Source organism: Protopterus annectens, chromosome 2.part2 (genome assembly GCF_019279795.1).
Source record: "Protopterus annectens isolate FY-2018-M chromosome 2.part2, PAN1.0, whole genome shotgun sequence".
NCBI classification, from domain to species: domain Eukaryota; kingdom Metazoa; phylum Chordata; order Ceratodontiformes; family Protopteridae; genus Protopterus; species Protopterus annectens.
Genome location: NC_056730.1, coordinates 19,847,688 through 19,853,754, shown reverse-complemented (window position 1 = coordinate 19,853,754; position 6,067 = coordinate 19,847,688).

Sequence of the window (6,067 nt, the reverse complement as noted above, 5' to 3'; positions counted from 1 at the left end):
ATTTTTAAAATCGTTTTTTTCTCAAAACTTGCATTTTATCTGTCTTTGGCCTAGCACTCTTGTGTGGGGTCATTTACTGCACTGTTATAACTTGTTGATACTTGTGAACCTCTGCTATCTCTGAAAAAACAAAAAAATCTTGCCTTTTCCCACTTTTCTGAGATTTAAAAATGTTCAGTTACAGGCTTGCTGTTCTTGAACTGTTTGTAAGTTTCTTGGAGGCCATTTTTTGCTTGGGCTAAAGGGAAGTCTCTCTGTTGATCAGTGGCAGTGAAAAACATTGAGCAGCCTGCCTGCCCCTGTGGGAGTGGTTACTGACTTGAAACTGTAGTTTTATTGGCCATTTTGGGTCAATTCCAAACTCCTTCATCTTCCTCTCTTAAAACCCTCTTTTGCGCGGTTTTGCACGTTTTTGTGCATAGTGCAACAGTGGGCAGCGCCGCCTAATTGGGTTTAAACTATTCCTGGCTCCACAAAGTCTGCTCTTCACTTTTCCCTTAGAACTGCTCTATCTCTCAATTTAAACACCATATTCTCATTCTAAGGCCCTTCACTGGTCCAATTAAGTAATCCTACAAGTTAGCACTATTAAACCATAAGAACTACTTACTCTTATACTCTCTACGATTACCCTGTCCTCTATTGGTCCGTCTTAAATTCAGTTTCCCTATATTACTCTAGCATGTCCAAAGGTCAGTCAATGGTTTCCTCTCCAGTCCAGCTGGTGAATCTGGGAATTTTGAGGCAATGTTACAACTGTCTCATGTACATGGACAACCCTCTCCTCCTCCAAACAGATTCAAATATATGTGAGAGATGCAATTATTTAGCCAAACTGGAGGCTGAGCTCTCTCATCTCAAAACTGGTGTAACCAGTCAGGAGGAGAAGGTAACCTCACACAACACAATTCCAGTATCACATAGTCCCACCACATCAGCGAACCAAACACATAAATACACAAAAACATACTCGGAGGCTCTAAATAAAAATCTACCTAAGCAACAGAGACCTCCAAAGCAGACATCCAAGCAAACGCTACCTCAAAACAAAACACGCACAACACATAGCCCACAAAGTCAGTGTGCCAAGCAGCCACAGCCCTTAAGGCTGAATAACACACCTGATACTCTTGTAATAGGTGACTCTATTGTCAGACGCACTGACTCACCAGGCTGAATAAAGAGAAGGTCATGATGAGCTGCCTGTCAGGTGCTAGGATCCGCCACATAACACAAGCACTCAGGTCACTCCAAAGCAAATACAAATATGACTCAGTCATTGTACATGTTGGTGTGAATGACCTGAAACGTACCTCCCTGGACTACATGAAAAGAGACATAGAGGAGCTCTCTGATCTTGTAGCCCAGGCTGGTATGACCCTGACCTTGAGCAACATCTTACCCTCACCTAGAATGATGCCACAGTATAAAGACAAAATGATCGATTTTAACAATTGGCTAAAATTTTGGTGTCATTCAAAGGGGATCCAGTGTCTGTCAGCCTGGGATGACATGCTCGACAAGCCACATTACTTCGCAAGGGATGGCTTGCACCTGTCACCACTGGGCTTTCGGATATTGGCAAAGGCTCTTGCCACCCCCATAGTGCCTTTTTTAGGCAAGGCTCAAAAGTCAAACCCACCCCCATAGACAGCACAAGGAACAAGAAACTAAGGGTAATGCTGCTTAACGCCAGAAGTCTTAACCTCAAGATGCACGCACTCAAAGCTCTCCTCAGTATGGAGAACATCGATATCTGTGCAGTGACAGAAACTTGGTTCAAGGCTCCAGTGAGCACCCCAGCACTACCAGGCTATACCTCATATCATGCTTTTCGGCCCCAAAACCCGGACCGAACCACAAAAGGAGGGGGAGTTTCCATATTTATCAAGGGTATCCACACCTCCAGGTTAGTGGCATTGCAGTATCGGAGACCATCCATGTGCAACTAACAGTGGGCAAGACTGCTTTTCAGTTTATAGCATCCTACAGACCACCCTCTCAAAATCAGGAATCCCACTCGGCTTTCCTGAAAACATTGGAGAACATGAAGATCTCTCCGAACACCATTATATTGGGCGACTTCAACTACCCAAGCATTGACTGGGAGCACTACTCAAGCCCCAGCACCTTAGCCCAAAGGTTCCTGGAAATTATAAACTCAAATGCTATGGAACAACTAGTCGCCACTCCCACAAGAGGGGACAACATACTAGACCTGATCATTACCAACATGGGGACTCTATGCTCCACACCAGAAGTATATCCCTCATTGGTAAGATCAGACCATAAATTAATTTCACTGGATGTCCACATCTCGACCCCACCCCCAGCCCAGAAAACCACAGTGAAAAACTTCTCAAAAGCGAACTTCTCACTTCTCAAAACCGAAGTGGAATCCTTCAAGGCCCCAGGGCCAGTGGAAACTATGGCCCAAACTGCAGAATCCTATATAAACGCATTCTACGGACATCTCCAGGAATGCATGGATCATGCTATCCCAAACAAAACCAAGACCCAATCATCCAAAGGCAGGCGTCCAGTCTGGTGGACCCCTGCCATAAATAAACTGTACAACAGAAGGAGGAAGCTACTACATAATAGAGCAAAATCCCTAATGGGGAAGGCATCTCTGATCAGTACTAGCAAAAAATTACGATCCCTCATAAAATCCTCCAAGGCCAGCTTTGAGAGAAAAATTGCACAGGACACCAAAGACAATCATAAGGCTTTTTTCAGTTATGTTAGGAACCTGGGATGCATCTCCCAGACTTGTTCTGAGTTGATTCTAAACAACAAAAAATACACTGAACCCACAGACATCGCCAGTATCCTGGCAGACAGGTTCAGTGCAAACTTCTCCACCCCCTCCCCCCTTATACAGGAATGCAAAGTGACTGAGATTTCATAGTTCATATTTATGCACACCATGCCTGTGTTCAGTCTATCTGAATAATAACAGGATGGGCATATATGTCTGGGCTTCCATTTTATTACTTCTATTTCAGTGGCCACTTCCAAATACATATCTCTGTGATATTCCTCCACACTGTACATTGGAAGTATGCCTTTCACTTTCCCTTTATCAAGTTGGCAAATACTTCAGCTGTGAAAGGTGTATTTGTTTGTCACTTCCTTCTGAAACTTTTTATTTTATTGAATGGGTTTGTTGTTTGAAATCCCTACCTTGCCTCTCTGCATCCTCATTTGGTTTCTATCAAATGGATTGCTTCATTTCCCACTGCTGCTTGCCAGTACATTTTAATGTTGAAAAGAGTATGAAGATTAGGCAAAGACAAATGGTTTACATAATTATTAATTCTATTTTGCTTTGAAATGTAAATGTTTAGCTAGGTTTATGGTGTTTTTGCTGCATTTATTTCTAGAATTGCTGAGTTTAATTAGCTGGCTTATGGATTATTTTTGCTTTTACTAGAGTTACTGGTCTTTAATAAGTCAGTTAAGTTGTGGAAGCATTTTGTTTTGAGTGCTTTCTAAGTGCTTTTGACCTTTCACATTAGAGGTAAGTTACAACCTAACCATTAATAACACTCAGACAATATGACGTAGCAGTAACTTCATCCAAGGAAGCAGGTAGTTGTAAAGGTTCTCTCAAAGAGTACAAGTGGTTAAACAGGTCAGCAGCTATAGGTGCCACAACTGTACCATATAAGAGAATGGCTCACCACGGGGACTAGAAACCTGTTTTAGTGCCTATTTCAAAGGCTTTGTGACCATGATCATAGCACCTTGTGTAGTTGACAGGGAAGGTAGAACAAGGGGTGGAGCATTAACTGGATGCATTAACTTAAAGCATGGTAGAATTTTCAAGGCAAAAGAGAAACATTAAGGAGGTGAAAGTCGAGAGAGAGTGAGAGAGATGAGCTAGGTATTGCATTAGTGATCATCAGACTCAATCAATGAATAGGTAGATTCAGGGACTTAAAGAAGGCTAGACACTTTGGAGGAGATTAGAAGGCTGTGAGGTATACTGAACACAAGGGAGGACAAGAAACATAAGTGAGGAGCCCAAGATCAATGAGACAAGGTACACAAAGGGGTAGAATGATAGCAGATGCAAAGCAGGTAAGTCACTAAGCTGTAAGGGCTAGGAAGAGTGCAGCTGCTGACGAAGAGAGGAAAGAGTGGAAGAGGAAAGTTAATCTTTGGTGATTCGTTGACTAGAACAATACAGTGTGGAACCAAAGAGATAAGAAGCAGTATAGTATGAAAAAGACACTATACCACGATTCAAGAACCAGGCAGTACAAACATTCTTCAACATGGCCAGAAAAAGAAAGTACAGTCCCCATGTAACAGAGCACACAGAGATAAAATATCTAGCAGTGGATCCTGTAGTATATGGATACATAGCTTTAAATATGCAAATGACAAATCTAAAGAAAGCTGCATGTCATATGGTATACATTCCTTTTGAAAAGTGACTCTGAATAAACACCTAAAAACACACCCACATCAGCTTATGTTGCTTGCAGACAACTCTATCAAGCACACAGATTTCCATGGTGTCAGTATGGAGAAATATATTTACAAAGGTGAATAGGTATATTTGTTTTTAATAATTTATTTGTTTGGAAACCCATTCATATAAATCTTATTTAGAAGAATACCTAGTTTCAAACCCTTACTTCAAGGCAATTTAAAACCTGGAAGCTTAGGATCTAGAACATTACATTATTCTTCACTGCAACCAGAATAGTCAGAAAGCCTGCAAAAGTACACTGTGCCGCATTGCTAAATGTAAGGAGTTTAGGATGCATGAAAGGTATTTAACACTTTTACTTTTCTTGAAGAGAAGACATATATGACAGCATTAATTAAAAGGAAGTACAAGAACTATTGTGAGATTTTTCAAATAAAGTTCATTATCTGAACTAAGACATTTATTTTTTTCAGGAAGGGATTCTGATATACGTATATATATATATATATATATATATAGAGAGAGAGAGAGAGAGAGAGAGAGAGAGAGAGAGAGAGATTGTGTGTGTATATATGTCATTTTTCCTTTGTATCAGGCTGAGCACTTAAACTGATAGGCTGTGTGTCAGCATGTACATCCTACACATGTGCAGAAAATTAAGGTCATCCTCTATCACAAAAGGCAGTGGAAATAAACAACCAAAGCTACAAGTCTGTAGATATAATGAAATTGTTTAAAAGGACATTGTATAATAGGAATAATTGACTTAGGTGTAGGGTTAATCTGGTTTACCCATAGCTGTCTTATTTACTTCATCACTCGTGCTTTGTCTGTGTGATAAAACTATAGCAAATATGGTTAAACCTAGCATTACCAGTCAGAAATTATTACTAAAATACCCCATGAGATGTATTCCTTAGCTACAGAGAGAGAGAGAGAGAGAGAGAGATACAGACAGTAGTCTTTCCTGGTGTTTTTGAATGAGATTAGAGAGTTGATTTGAAATATAGAAGTCAAAATTAGAAGTAAATACAGTCTGATTGAAAGTGAAAGTTCAAGGCTTTTGGGTCAATAACAAAATGAGCAAACACCTCAGAAGACTATTAACCCACAGGCAAAAAGGTAATGCGGAAGACTATTAGGGAAACACCAAAACTGTCATCACAAACAAAAAGAAAAGTTTATCCAATGATCAGACCAAATTAAGAAAAAAAACATTGTGGTTCTTAAATCATGGGACACTGAACACTGGAAAGAAACCTTTAATATACAGAAAGGATACAGAAAGATATATGGAGCAAAACTGGAATTAATATCAATAAAATCAGAAAGAAATAGGAAAGCTGATCAGAAGACTGAAATTACAAATGGTGTCAATGATAGTTTAGGTTCAATTAGAGTGGTCATAATGCAGAGAAGGAGGTTAATCCTAAAGGTTCAGGTTACTAATTTAACTACAGCTTTGCTTTAGCTTCTACTGAGGTAGTAGATAGCAAGGACATTTAGGGAAAATATCTCAGGTATTACTGGCAAAGAACATGTATCCCTGCAAGTGGTGATGGTTGTGACCTCACAGTTGGTTATACAGAGAGAGAGGAGGAATGAAGGTTGAAAACGTCAACA